Source organism: Mastomys coucha, chromosome X (genome assembly GCF_008632895.1).
Source record: "Mastomys coucha isolate ucsf_1 chromosome X, UCSF_Mcou_1, whole genome shotgun sequence".
Classification (NCBI taxonomy): Eukaryota; Metazoa; Chordata; class Mammalia; order Rodentia; family Muridae; genus Mastomys; species Mastomys coucha.
This window is the reverse complement of record NC_045030.1, coordinates 138,026,303-138,042,246: the sequence shown is the minus strand read 5'-3', so window position 1 is coordinate 138,042,246 and position 15,944 is coordinate 138,026,303. Positions and strand designations below refer to the sequence as shown.

The window sequence follows — 15,944 nt, the reverse complement described above, 5'->3', positions numbered from 1 at the left end:
TCAGCTCCAGCTAACCAGACACCATAGGTTCTTCACACAAATGTCCAAAATTCGTCTACACTCCTCCCCAAAATGTGGTCAGATCTGTCACCAAAATATCTCACGATCTTGGTACCAATTTGTTTTCATTGGGGTTGATGGTATGGCTGCAATTAAACATCATGACCAAAAGCAACTTAGGAGGAATGGGTTTATTTCACTCACAATTCCATATAACAGATGATTATCAAAGGCAGTGAAGGCCCAAACTTAAGCAGGGCAGGAACCTGAAAGAACAGGAATGCCATTTACTGGCTTGCTCCCTGTGGCTTGCTCAGCCTGCTTTCTTATAGGAGAACCCAGGCTTCTATTTCCTGAGGTTCCTTGTTTACATTCTTTCTGCTGACCCTCAGAGACCTGGGAGGTAAGAGACCCTCAGAACTCAAAGGGAGGGACCTTAGATAAAATGCACAACAGTAGGGAGAGGGAACATATAGAACCCACCTCCAGCAAGAAGACAGGGCATGAAGTGAGGGATGGAGTTGCCAACCCACAGTCACATCTCTGACCCATAATTGTTCTTGTCTGAAAGAATTACAGGGATGGAAATGGAGAGAAGCCTGAGGAAAAGAAGATCCAGCAACAGGCCCAAAGTGGGATCCAGCTCAAGGGGAGGTCCCAAGGCCTGACACTATTACTGAGGCTATGGAGTGCTCACAAAAAGGGACCTAGCATGACAGCACTCCAGAAGACCCAACAAGCAGCTGAAAGAGTCAGATGCAGATATTTGCACCCAACCAATGGACAAAAGCAGCTGACCCCTGTTGTTAAATTAGGGAAGGCTGAAAGAAGCTGAAGAGAAGGGTGATCCTGTTGGAGGACCAGCAGTCTTAATTAATCTGGATCCCCAAGATCTCTCAAACACTGGACCACCAAACAGACAGCATACATCAGCTGATATGAGGCCCCCAACACATATACAGTAGAGGACTTCTGGGTCGGTGTTCATTCAGAGATGATGCACCCAACCCTCAAAAGATTGGAGGCCCCAGGGAGTTTAGAGGTCAGGTGGGGTGGAGGGTGGGGAGCAGTCAGACGGTGGATGGGGGTGGAGTGGGGAATGGAATATGGAGTGTAAAAATTAAATTAATTTAATAAAAAAAGAAGAACCCAGGACCACCAGACCAGGGATGGCCCCACCCACAATGGACTAGCCACTCCCCCATCAATCACTAATTAAGAAAGTGCCTTACAGCCTTGCTTACAACCCAATCTTGTGAAGCATTTTCTCAACTGGGGAGCCCTCCTCTCAAATGACTCTAGCTGGTGTTGAGTTGATATAATTTATTAATTATAAATTCATTAATTTATGAGCACAGTCATTAAACACAAAAAAATGTCTAATTTCACTCTCTTTCAGAGAAATTGAAAGTTTTACTTTGAGATTCCCCTCCTTTCCTATCAGAATGGCAGTTTTAAAGAATATAGATAACAACTGAAGGGAAGGCCATCCAGAGACTGCCCCACCTAGGGCTCCATCCTATCTGCTGATACCAAACCCAGACACTGTTGTGGATGCCAAGAAGTGCTTACTGGCAGGAGCCTGATATAGCTGTCTCCTGAGAGGCTTTGCTAGAGCTGAACCAATACAGATGCAGATGTACATAGTCAAACATTGGACTGAGAGCAGGGTCCCCAATGGAGAAGTTAGGGCAAGGACTGAAGGAGTTGAAGGGGTTTGCAACCCCATAGGAAGAACAACATCAACCAACCAGACCCTCCAATCTCCCAGGGAATAAACCACCAACCAAAGAGGAGAGACTCATGGCTCCTGCTGGATATGTAGCAGAGGATTGCCTTATCTGGCATCAATGGGAGGACAGGCCCTTGATCCTGTGAAGGCTTGGTGACCCAGGATAGAGGAATACTAGGCGGCTGAGGCCAGAGTGGGTGAGTGGGTCTGGGAGCACTTCATTATGGCAGGGTGGAGGGAGGAGGGGGAGGGGGTTTGTGGAGGGGAAACTGGGAAGGGGATATCATTTGAAATGTAAATAAATAAAATAACCACTAAAAATGAAAAGAAGAAAAGAATATAGATAACAACAACTGATGTTAAGGGATGTCTACGATGGTACCCTTATACACCAATAGTGGGAATGTAGACTAGTCCACATACTATGGAGGTCATGATGGAGTTTATTTTTCCAAAGTATCAATGATACATTTTCATATGACCCAATCATATGACTCCTATTTATCTTAAGACTCTAAGTGAACATATAATAGAGACAAAACACAGGAGCTAATTTATGGAACCACAAAAAATGAATGGAAAATAATAATGTGGCAATGTACATAAAAATGCAGTCGTTAGACATGAAGTAGGTAATGTATTTTCTTCCTCTCACCTATCAGGGAACTACACATGCTGTAGAAAAGTTTTTTGGGGGGAAAAAGCACTCTTATACAAAGTAAAACAAAAACATACCTCTCATATTGATATCCATATCCATCCATATTCTGCGATAAAGCAGGGAAAACAATATATCCCCATAAGAGAAAGAAGGAACTATTGGCTTTAGCTCATATTGGCTTATAGTCTCCAAACAGGATTCCTTCTACATAGTTTTAGTGAGCAATATAAAAGGTCACAAAAGGGAGAATTTGACAAACCAACCTACCTTGTATTTCAAGTGAGAAATATTTATTCATTGTTATATAGAGAATAAATAAAATTATATAGATGAGAATAAATAAATGCTACATATATTATTATAAATATATAGCCTTACATACAAACTTTAAGTATATTGTATATTATAAATATGTTTATATGTAATATAAATATATTAGAAATATAACTATACATTGTTATTTGTATCATGTATTCTAAAGGATAAGACCATTCAGTGGTTTGATCTGTCCTCTGTATATAAGAATAGAACTTATTTTTGGTACCTTTTCTGCCATTTAAAAGTATTTCTATAGTATTTATTGTATGTAAGGAACAATTTTAAGAGGTGTTGATCACTTCATTGAGTCTTTACAACAAAGGCTATCCATTATGGAAAACTGAGGCACGGAGAACTTAAGGAAACTACCACATAGGGTAAGGTGAGTAATATAGGCAGCCTTTAAATCCAGGTGAATTCAGCTTCACCATTTCCTGCCTTTAGGTCCTATTTTCTAATATTTCACAATGTACTTGGAAAGAAATCAGGCATTGATGGTTTTACAAAAAGATTTTGATTGTCTTGAGAGATGGCTTAGTAGTTAAAAGATATTGTTGCTCCTCCAGTGAACCCTGATTTGGTTCCCAACACCCACATGGAAGCTCATACACATCTGTAATTATAGTTTCAGAAGAACCAATGCCATCTTCTGATCTCTGTGGGCACTGTACACAAACAGTGCACAGTCATGCATGTAGGCAAAACACTCAGAAACATAAAATAAAAATAATATTTTTTTAAAAAATAGATTGGGCCAAAACCTGTCCTTGAAGTTCCAAGTTGAGATTTGTCTTTCAAGTAAGGCAGGGTTTAAAGCTAAAACTTACTATCCTTTTTGATAAGTGATTAGGCTACACAGGATCAGCCTGTATCAGCCCATTGTCAAACGAAGCCTCACGGATTCACAAGAATATATAGTTTCCTGACTGGAAAGACAGAAACTTCTTTAGCAGAGTTAAATGTGGGAGAAGATGCTTAAGACTGATATTCCTTTCTCAATACCATCACTACAATGTGGGGACTTTCTTACTGTTACCAAGCAACTAAAAACTATTTGCTGTTGCTTCCTGTTGGAAAAGAAAAAAAAAAGTGGGTGGTCTAAATATAGTACAGTTTCAATTGAGAAAAATCATTGTATCAGGAGCTTTTGAGTTGCAAAAAAGAGAAAGAACTGCACAATCTGCTCTCCTAAAAGAATCATATTAGCACATATGGTTAGCAATGTACAGGCAGGTCCTGACTCAGTGATTCATTATGACATAACCAGGATTTGTTTTCTTGTTTGGTTGGTTGGGTTTTTTTTTTTTCATCCCTACCTTCTTGTTTTAGGTCTGCTTTTGCAGAACGTTTTAAGCAATAGATTTTCTTTCTTCCAATCAGTGATAGTAGCAGACAGGTACAACCTTCTACATCCTATTGGAGTAGGGGTGGGGGAGGAGAGAGCACCTTTATAACATTCTCAGGTATATTTATAAAATACACATATGCATACATTTTGGATATAAGCCTGACTCTGGGGAAAGGCACAGAGGCTCTGCCAAAGATGTTTGATGATATACTTAAACCTGGCTTCCAGGGCTGGGGGTGGAAAGTTACCCAAGAAAGTAGACTGAAGAAAGGAAGAATGAAGATTTCCACATAAAATTTAACCTCAACATTGCCAGAAATTCGAATGACTGCCTTGAAGGCAGACAACACATGTCTGATATATTTTATCTGTTCAATCTATCAAATTTTGATGACAAAAATATGTATGTCAATGTGGATGGGGAAATTTAACAACCCCCATCCTAAATGAAGAGCAACAGGCAACTAATCATTTCAGAGAGAAGGAAAATCTGTTTTCTCCAGGGATGAGCCTCCTGATAAATTATCTGACTCTAAGTGGTCAGCCCTAAACACATGTACATATGAAACAACATTAAGTACACACACACACACCCACACCCACACACATAATTTAAGAAAGGGAAGCTGGAGGAAGGGGAGAAGGAGGAATGGAATGGAATATAGTACTCAAATATGAAATTCTCAAAGGATTTTTAATTTACAAAGAATAAATATTTTACACAGATAAGCAATCAAAATAGAGAGAAGTTGCTTTCTGGTAGACAAGTCTTGCAGGATAAAAGAAAGAACTCACAAATAAAGACATTCCAGAGAAATTTAATTAATATGTAGACTACCAAAATATTTGAGATAAGTTGCTATACAGAGAATTATATCATTTCAGCATATATGTTGGACTAATAGAGAATAGTAAATTAAAAAGTGTAAACTAAGAGGTCAGACTCTGGACATTTTGACACAATGCTTCAAAAATGAAAAACTAAGTTATTGTAGATGCATATGGTGACTATGAATAACACAATGTACCCCATTTTGATATTGCCTCACAAGATAGCTACTTAAAGTGCTCTTCCCATACAGAAAAGACAAGAATCTGAGTTAGGATTTGTGTAAACTAACTTGACGTAGACATTTTGCAATGCGTACTTTTTTCAAACCATCATGCTATACTCGATATGCAGCTTTTTCCATGGGCAGTGAAGGCGCTCTTCTTCAGGAATGTAACTATAGATAAGTTGTCCATCCTCCTATCAATAAATATCCCCTCATTATATGATTCTATAAGCAACTTTATATGTACTCACTGATTCATAACAACAAAAGATATGAAAAACAGAAAGAAGACTACTTGGAAAAAAAGAAGGCAGTAAGTAGTGGGAATGGGTAATGAGGATGAACATGACTGAAATAAATTATGTACATATACGGAACTGACATAATGAAATCTATTATCATATATGACAAACACAATTAAATAGGGTTTAAGAACAGGAAAGAATAAACTATTTCAGGTTAGGGTGTGATAGAATACATTCCTGATAAGCTCAGGAACGTTCACACTTGGTCCTCAGTTGATGACCCTGCTTTAAGGAGGTAATGAAGACTTTCAGCCTTTCTGCAGGAAATATGCCAATGTGGGTAGCCATTGAGCACTCAAAGCCCAATTCCAGCTGGGCAGTGGTGGCGCACGCCTTTAATCCAAGCACTTGGGAGGCAGAGGCAGGCAGATTTCTGAGTTCGAGGCCAGCCTGGTCTACAGAGTGAGTTCCAGGACAGCCAGAGCTACACAGAGAAACCCTATCTCAAAACAAACAAACAAACAAACAAACAAAAACAAAACCAAAACAAAACCAAAAGGCCAATTCCACTGCCAATATGCCAATTCATTGTCAGTGTTGCCTTTGCAGTTCAAAAGTTGTATCTCAGCTTCTTGCTCTGGCTACCTACTGCCACACTGTCCCCAACATTGTAGATTCTACCTCTCTGAAGCACTAAGCCAAAGAAAACTTTTTTTTTAATAAGTTGCCTAGTCATGCTTTGTGTGTGTGTGTGTGTGTGTGCTCTTTTTTATTACATCAACAGAAAAGTAACTAAGAAAGAGTAAGCTCTTACTGTGAAGAATCTGAACATGTGGGTTTTTGAGGATCATGGAAGACCTTTGGATTTGGCACCTGGATGGACTGTGGTTTACAAAAGTGGTTGATAGCTATAAGTATATATGAGAAAACATAGCAGGAATTTTGGGAGACAGCAATGGTCAGAGCTTTGTGAACTGTGGAGGCCTAGCTCAAAAAGTTTAAGAGGGGAATAATATAAGCAACTGTGCTAGAGGTCAATTCTGTGATATTCTGTAGCTAGCTGCCTTTCTTTGTGGTCTTAAGAACTTGCCTAAGGAAAAATTGAAAAGCAGTGGACTACTCTCTTTGGCAAGAGGAAATTTCAAGATAACAGAACATTGAATCTCAGATGTTGTTATTATTAATAATGCTTATGTGGGTGTACAAGGAAAAACAGCAAGTGGAGCAGAAAGAAATACTAAATGTACAGTTTGGAGAAAGAAAAGTACTAAGACGCTTAATGATGCAGCCAAGGCATGTACTCAAAGAAGGGTCATAATTATTAAGGAGACTAGCACAGTTAAGGTGCGGCCCCCTGTTCTTCACTAGAATAGGAAAGATGCCTCATGGGCAAGACCCCAAGCATCTTGTGTAAAGCAAAATGCCTAAGGAATTTTTTGGTTCTAGAAAAAAAAAAAATCTCATAAAAGACCTTCTGCTAATTTTCTTTGGGGGGACCAGAGTCCATCCTAAGCTGACAGCCAAACTTGTCCAAGTACTTGCTTTGAAGGCAGGAAAAATGCGAGAGTAAGGGGTTCATGGATTCTTCCTCTGTGATTTCAGATAGCTTCTGAGCCCGATCAGTGTTTGGTAGGGGAATTCCTGTGTAAAATCCCAGAGGGAAAGAGCCTATCAGAGGCCATTGTATGAAACTGTGAAAGTGAAGCCTGGGTTGTGGTAGAGAACCGAAGAAGTTGCAGATGCCAGCACTGTGAAGCATCTACCAAAGAGAGCTATAAACAGGGAGTAGATCCAGCCCAAGAGAGTGAGAGAGAGGTATGTTTCAGGCAGTAGAACTGGTGTCTGAGCCATCGAACCCTTAAAGTCCCGGGGATTGGACATGGAGCTACAGGATTTGGCCCTTAACTCACTGAGTTTTGGTCTTACTTTGGCCCAGCATTTCCTCACTATACCTGTTACCCCTTTTTAGGAAGGAAATGCACATTCTGTATGTTAGAGCTCTGTGATTTGCTTTTTGAGTTTAGGAAGAGCTACAGTTACGTGTTTACCTCGAATCTTAGAAGAGACATTGGACTTTTAAGTAGAGTATTGAGACTATAAAAGGTTATGGGGATTTTTAAAGTTAGACAAAATTCATTATGTATTATCATATGGGAGCCACGAGTTTATGGGGGCCATGGAGAGGAATATGTTACTTTGAAAGAGAAATGTACCTCACAGACTCAGGCACTTGAACACTTGGGACAAGGTTGGGGGAAAATTGTGGGATTTTCAGCTTTGCTAAAGGAAGTATGCCACCGTAGGCAGGTTTTGAGAGTTCAAAGCCTCCTCCGAGGTCTAGTTTATTTCCTCTTGGGTGTTCTTGGTGGAAGATGTGGCCTCTCAGCTTTCTGTCCTGGCTGCCTGCTGGCACCCTTTCATCATTATGAAGTACTCTATTCCTCTTGAGCTGCAAGCTCAAATAAACTTACTTCTACAAGTTTTCTTCCTCTGGGTATTTGATCACAGTGACAGAAAATTACCTAGTAGAAGAGGACAGGAGACTTTTTATTAAAAAGGATAAATTAATAAATGTTCTTGGTTTATTGAGCTGTGTATATAATAGCATGAAAGCAGTCATAGATAATATATAAGAGAAGGAGCATGGTTGGATTAGAGGAAATGTTAATTTACAATCTCAACCGTAGGCTGGATTTGCCTCATAGGAGTTTCTTGGTTATTGTTGTAGATGGATAACAACAGGAAAGGTATGATGCCTATGGAGCATCTTCTTCACTACTATAAACCTTTGGGGTTTTCTTGCATCTGTATAATAAAGCAAATAGTTACAGATATCTAAGAGGGTTATTGTGAAAATTAAAAGAAACTATGGCATAACTAAAAGGCACATATAGAAAATTGTCTGTAAAATGTGGCTGGTGTTATGGTAATTATTAAGCAAAAGCAGTGGGTATGCTGATGGATAATATTGATTGTAAAGTTGAGAGGATCTAGAATCTCCTAGAAGACAAACCTCAAGGCATGTCTCAGAGATTAGACTCTAGACAAGCCTATGAAAGATTGCCAAGATTAGGTTAGTTGGGGTTAGAATATCTGTACTAGATGTATTCGACACCATCTAAAGGAGTGAAGTACTGGACTGAACAAAAACAAGAAAACATGCTAGCACTAGCGTCTATTGGCCTCTGCTTACTAACTGGAAATGCCCTGGGACCAGCTGTCTCCAGCTCATGCTGGCGTGCATTCCTGTCATGATAGACTGTGACTTTGACCTATGAGCCAAAATGAATCTTTTTATTCTTTGTTTTGCTATGGTCATGCGTTTTTGTTGCAACAATGAGTAAAGTAATTAACATGGAAAAAATGTATTATGAAATGGTGCTATTGTTGAAATAAACACATCTATGTAGTATTGGTCCTTAAGAACTGGTTTATTAAAGGAATCTGGAAATATTTGAAACTTGGGGCTAGAAAAGTCATTGAATACTGCAAGCAGAGATGGGAAGTTCTGATGAGATCTTGGAAGAGCAGAATGTGGAGAGATACATGGAAAATAGAGGTCTGGCTAATGAAGTTTAAAGGGGGAACAAATACTCTATAAGGAATTGGTTATCCGTGCTTTAGGGGGCGTTTTCCCAAGCAGCAGCCATCAGCATCAACAGAGACTCATATTCTGAAATGATTGAATTGAGAGAGTATTACCTTTACATTATATAAAAGTTGAATTTAAAGAATGAAAAGGGGAGTATGATTTAAATGGCAGGAATGTAACTCTATGGTCTCCATTGTATCATTAGATATCTATTCCAAACTGAAAGCTAGTAAGCTTAATAATGAATTAATGGATGTAATTATCATCATTAATAACTAAGAGGAACATGGTACTTGATAGGTGCTGTCAAACATGGGGTTAATATACAAAAAGAACAAGCTCGCCTTCCTACAAATTCCCCTAAGAGTCAATTTGTTGGATTGGATATTCCCTGAGGCTGATACATTAAAGCACTTCTCAAGTGTAAAGAGCTAACTGACATCTGAATTAATCAAAATGCATTTTAACCTTGGGCTTTAGCTGATGAGGGTATATATATAACCACCACAAGAAGACAATAAACATCTCCTCATCTCCTGGCATTATTCAATAACTGCAAACAACGTTGCTCACAAAGACTCAGTAGCTTTAAATGAAGAGCTATAGAAGTATGAAGGCCTTTTGTTAGTTAGAAACTGTTGTTAGACTCCTGAATCAACAAGCCAGCACCTTTCCAATCAGATAATGTAGACGCAGTGTATTTTTAGATGTGTCAAGTAATTTTCCCCCAACTCATTAGAAACACAAATGAAATTTCAAAGTCCTAGAAGGAGCTGATTTGCGCTGTGTTTCCTTTATAGACTACTGTCTAGAAAATGAGTTTCAACCAGTTGCTATGTGAATGCCAGTTATTAGAGTGGCTGCTGTGTACAGAGCCTGTGGGAGGTGTAATTAAGTCAGCATGGCTAATCAGGAGGGGCGTGACTTAAGCATATTGCCCTCCTGTCTCAGCACAAAGCTGTAGCAACAAAAAGATATGTGTTGGGGATCATGATGTGGCTCAGTGGTAGAGTGCTTACCTAGCATGTGTGAGATCCTTGGCTAAATCTCAGTAGTAGGGGAAAAAAAGAATAAAAAGAGAAAGGAAACGATATGGGTTTTTTTTTTTTTGTTTTTTTGTTTTTGTTTTTGTTTTTGTTTTTGCTTTTACATTTATTTCAGTTACGGGGCAGATAAGTTAGCTGTTCTAAATATTTATTCCTCATCTTTAAATTGAAATTATAACATAAACTTTCTCAATATGTAGTGAGCATGAAATGTTAGAAATGGATATTCCATATTTTGGTAATATGAGACTTAACTGAGGAACATTAATAAATCAAAGTTCTCATTACAGTGTCTGGCATAAAGGAGGTGTTAATCAACAATTAATTTTCCGTTTCCTAAACAGCCACAGAGCCAGATTATACAGCCAAGTAGACGAAAGACTACACAGTGAATGAAAAACAGCATTATGTGAATCAAAGATGGCATAGTCCTTGATTGTGTTGGAATGAAATGAGTGAGATAGGAGTCTTAACTGGGTTCTCACTGAGATGGCTAGATAGAATACCAAGAGCCATTTAATTAATCTATGTGTTAAAAATCAACAGATAGAGAAATTCAAGCAAGCCCAAAAATAAAAATCATTTATTAGGGAGCAATATCAATAATTTAGTGTGTGGTCCATAAACTGTAGTTGTGACCAAGGGCTAGATACCATGGGGCCACTGAAGGTCCATGAGACAAGATTTCATGGGAAGCATTTTTCTTTCTTGTGACCAAGTAGTATCTGAACCTTCATAAACCAGATGCTGCAGAGGGCTCTTCTTCTAGAACACACACTCCCATACTCATTTAAAGTTTGTGGTGGTTGATTTTGGCAACCTTCTGGTAGAAACTACCTATATTCTAAATGCTCTGTGGTAATAAAATAGAGGTTCTGAATGATGACATCCCAGTCTTCTAGAAAGGGTGGTTTATTACATCATGATGAATAAAAGCAAGAGAAGTGATACTGCTCTAGTATTTTGTAATTTGAACAAAGTAGAGGTGAAGAGGATAAGGTCAATCATATCCTTCTTCCCTCCCTACAGTGGTATTCAGTGGCTAATGTCTACTTATGTCTTCATCCATGAGAGTATACAGATAGACAGAACTAGAATTCAGGAGTACCGAAAAATTTAAAAAAAAAAAAAAAGCAATTACTTATTGCAGGTACCATGCTTCTGGTTATGCGTAGGTGTAGATTAGGAAGTTAAAACCATAGGTATATGGGAATTTTATTACATCTCTAGATAGATAATAGAAATAAAGAGGGATGCCAGGTAATGTTGAACAAAGGTATCTAGGGAGACTGATATTCAGTACATCCACTCTGATTCACACTGTGATATTGATATTACATAAGGATAATATTAGTTTTACTGAGTACTCACAGGTGATTGCGATACAAAAGATTAATGCTAGTAACCCCCCTCAGGAAACATCTGTGTAAGCTAAAGAGCAATGTATTCACTTCCACTGAGAAGCAGCTGTCAAGTAGGCTAGAAGACTCATGTGAGATGGCCATCAAAAAATTCTGAAACAAAAATTTCAATAGGAAAGTAAGTACAACCAGATTACATGGAGACCACAGAATAAGAAACTGAATAGGTTAATATCACACCAGGTAATAATACAAATTGGGATGCCCTGGTAACATAATCCCATTTCAAGACTGGACCTATCAAGTGATATGCAGGTCAGTATCTTATCACTGAGATTAAGGATATCATTGCTTTGTAGTTTTTTTTTTCCTTCTCCTTATAGGTTTTGTACAAATCATTCTGTTGTTATCTTTTCCTCTGACTTATGATGATGCCCTACCTTGCTGGGTAGCATCAATCATATAATATATTTAACTCCCTAATGCATTTTTCATTAGACCAAGGGATGTCTAAAGCTTTTTACAGTACTACAGTATACCTTTGAGCATGTTATATATTATTATTTTGTCTATGGATGCTAATTAGTTTCCCTAAGTCCAGTTAATTTTAATATCTGAGGACAATCTTTTATAACTCTTTTATGCTTACTCATCTGTCATTCCAGTTGACAGTATATAGTACATGATTCCTCTATAACAAATATTTTTAGTGATAATATGCTTGCTAGCCAGTAAGAGGTACAGAATTATTACAAATCTCAATTTCTTTGCTCTGTCAGGCTACTTAATTGAATGACATCATGTAAAAGAGATCATTTATTGAAGAAAAGTCATCAAGAGACTTCCAGAAGTAAAAAACTGAACTGAACTATTTGACCCTGAATTGAGTACCTTCTCTTAGACACTGCAAAGTAAAAAGATATTTTTTTTCCTTGCAGTAAATTTTTGGAAATGGAAATAACATTATAAATCTTGAAAAGGTGGCTCACAGTGCTAAATAGCTGGCCTTACATTAAGGAAGGTATGGTAATCAAGTTATGTACAGAATGTTCCTATTGACATTCAAGAAACATGTGTGGTCAGTAAGAAACTGACTAAATGTCCATGTGAGTTGGAAATTATAGTGGCTATTCCTGGTTGTCAACTTGACTATATCTGAAATGAACTACAATCTCCAGAATTAGAAGGCTCACCTGGCCCTAATCTGGAGGCTGAGAGATACAAGTTTCCAACCTGAATCTTGGCATGGAGATCTTGAGGCATAGTGGCTACGAATCCCAGAAGATTAAGATAGGAAGATCTATGAGTTCAAGGTGATCTGTGATTAAAGGTGCGGTGGCACGTACCTTTAATCTGGGCCACACCTTTTGCCGGAGACCTATATAAGGACATTGGAAGAAGGAAGGCTCTCTCTGCTTTGCCTGCTTGCCCTGTGGGACTGAGCAACTGCTAGATCCTTGGACTTCCATTCACAGCTGCTGCTGACCTTTGGTGGGAGTTGGACTACAAACTGTAGGTCATCAATAAATTCATTTACTACATAGAGACTACCATTCTATGACTCTAGAGAACACTGACTAATTCAAAATAGGTACCCGGAGTGGCTCTAGAGGAACAGGAGAATAAGGATGGATCTTTTAAAAATCTGGAGATGGTTTGAGAATTCATCAGCTTCTTCAACTACTGAAACCTCTCCAAATTCTCTCCCTCCTGGGAGCTCAGAGAATACTGAAGACCCGTGGTCACAACTATATTTCAAGTTTAAAGAAGCTAATGCCCTTGATTATCTTGATGAATTAGGGGATTCAGTGTACAAAACTTTCCAAAATATGAGGAAGAAATTGTAAAATGATTTTATTGATTGGTTGCTCTTAGCATCTCGAGAAAAAACAATGAAGGAAAATAAGGAGTTATGTGACAAAATCACAAGGCTCCATACACAAGTAAACCATCTAAAAGTTGCTAGGTGTATCCTTGAAGAGAATCTTCTCTCCAGCAGCCATAGAGTTCAAGTTGCAGAAAATAAAACTGAAGCTCTCATTATAAGGTTGGCTGAATTACAGTGAAAATTCAAGTCTCAGCCTCAGAGGGTGTCAGCGGTTAAAGTAAGGGCATTAGTTGGCAAAGAATGGGACCCTATAAATTGGGATGGGGATGTGTGGGAAGACCCCATTGAAGCTGAGAATTTTGGATCTTCAGATTCTCAAGGGTTTGCCCCACCTGAGGAAGTAGTACCCTTAGCCCCACCACTTGAAATAATGCCTTTCCCACACAAGGAAGTTAATCCCCCAGAGTCTGATAAACCAGTAGTGATTTTTGCTGAAAGAAATGCCAGACAAGACAATACTGAAGTTTCTCAAGGCCCCACAATAGTTTCTTCTAGACCTATAACCAGACTCAGGACAAAAAAGGCCCCTAGAGGGGAGGTAGAAAGTGTAGTCCATGAGGAAATTCGCTACTCTACTAGGAGCTTAATGAATTTGCTAATTCATTCAAGCAGAAGTCTGGGGAATATGTGTGGGAATGGATTCTGGGGTGTGGGATAATGGTGGAAGGAACATAAAACTAGAACAGGCTGAATTTATTGGCATGTGCCCTCTGAGTGGAGATTCTAGGTTTAATATGGAAGCTTGCACAGTTAAAAAAGGTGTCAGAAGTTTGTTTGAATGGTTGGCTGAAGCATTTATCAAAAGGTGGCCTACCGAAAAGGAGTTAGAGATACCTGATGTCCCTTGGCTTAGTGTTGACGTAGGGATTTTAAGGCTTAGGAAAATTGCAATGCTAGAGTTGTGTAAAACCCAATCCTCCACAATGGGAAGGTCCAGAAGATATGCCCTTCACCAGTGCTATAAGATGCAAACTGGTGAGAGGGGCACCAGCACATTTGAAGATTTTTGTTCTTGCCCTTTTCCTTGTGCCAGACCTTAGGGTTGGAGATTCTGCTGCTCAATTAAATGAATTAAATTCAATGGGTTTATTTGGGCCCCGAGGTAACAGGGGCCAGGTGGCAGCATTGAATCGCCAGAGACAAGGTGATCGTAGTTATTACAATGGACAGCATAGACAAAGCAATGTTTATAATGATATAACCCATAATGGTCAGCACAGGAGAGGTGAAATCTATAATGGCATGACTCGTTTGGACCTTTGGTCCTGGCTAATCAATCATGGTATTTCCAGGCACGAAATAGATAGGAAGCCCACTGCATATCTGTTTGACCTGTATAAGCAGAAAAATTCTCAAACAAAGGAAAGAAGGGCAACAGTAGATCATGGCAAAAGGCTGTCTTGGCCAGTGAGTCAATTTCCAGACTTGAGCTAGTTTGCAGATCCAGAATCCCTTGAATGAAGGGGTGGCCAGGTTCCTCTGAGGGAGGACCTTGATAAGATACCTAAAAGTTTTGCTGTTAATCTTTCTCCAGTTCTTCCCCAGAGGGACCTACGGCCTTTTACAAGAGTAACTGTACACTGGGGGAAAGGAAATAATGACACTTTCCGGGGTCTATTGGATACTGGTTCTGAATTGACACTGATCCCAGGAGATCCCAAGAAACATTGTGGCCCTCCAGTTAAAGTAGGGGCTTATGGAGGACAGTGATTAATGGAGTTTTGACTGATGTCCAACTCACAGTAGGTCCAGTAGATCCCTGAACACATCCTGTGGTCATTTCTCCAGTTCCAGAATGTATAATTGGGATAGATATACTCAGAAATTGGTAGAATTCTCACATTGGTTCCCTGACCTGTGGAGTGAGGGCTATTATGGTTGGAAAGGCTAAATAGAAGCCTTTAGAGTTGCCTCTGCCAAAGAAAATAGTGACTCAAAAACAGTATCATATTCCTGGAGGAATTGCAGAAATTATTGCCACTATCAAGGACTTGAAAGATGCAGAGGTGGAGGTTCCCACCACATCTCCCTTTAACTCTCCTATCTGGCCAGTGAAGAAGACAGATGGATCATGGAGAATGACAGTTGAGTATCAAAAAACTAAATCAATTAGTAACTCCAATTGCAGCTGCTGTGCCAGATGTAGTTTCTTTACCTGAACTAATTAACACATCTCCTGGTACCTGGTATGCAGCCATTGATCTGGCAAATGTCTTCTTCTCAGTACCTGTCCATAAGGACCACCAGAAGCAATTTGCTTTCAGTTGGTAAGGCCAGCAGTATATCTTTACAGTTTTGCCTCAAGGATATATTAACTCTCCTTCCCTGTGTAATAACTTAGTTAGAAGAGATCTTGATCCTTTGTCTCTTCCACAAAATATCACATTGGTGCACTATATTGATAACATTATTGGACCAAGTGAGCAGGAAATAGCAACCGCGTTGGACTCATTGGTAACACATATGCATACTAGAGGATGGGAAATAAATCAAACCAAAATTCAAGGACCATCTACCTCAGTGAAATTCTTAGGAGTCCAGTGGTGTGGGGCATGCAGAGATATTCCTTCTAAGGTGAAAGATAAATTATTGCACCTGGCCCCTCCCACTACCAAGAGAGAAGCACAACGTTAGTGGGTCTATTTGGGTTCTGGAGACAGCACATTCCTAACTTGGGTGTGCTACTCAGGCCCATTTA

General features: G+C 39.1%; 1 long non-coding RNA gene across 1 annotated transcript in view; it reads left to right on the top strand.

Moving 5' to 3' along the window:
• The first annotated feature begins 1,792 nt into the window (after positions 1 to 1,792).
• Positions 1,793 to 15,944, top strand: part of LOC116089386 — a 40,496-nt gene continuing 26,344 nt past the window's right edge. Inside the window, exon 1 of the long non-coding RNA XR_004118310.1 lies at positions 1,793 to 1,929. This is a non-coding gene — a long non-coding RNA (uncharacterized LOC116089386). The remainder of the gene's footprint in view (positions 1,930 to 15,944) is intronic.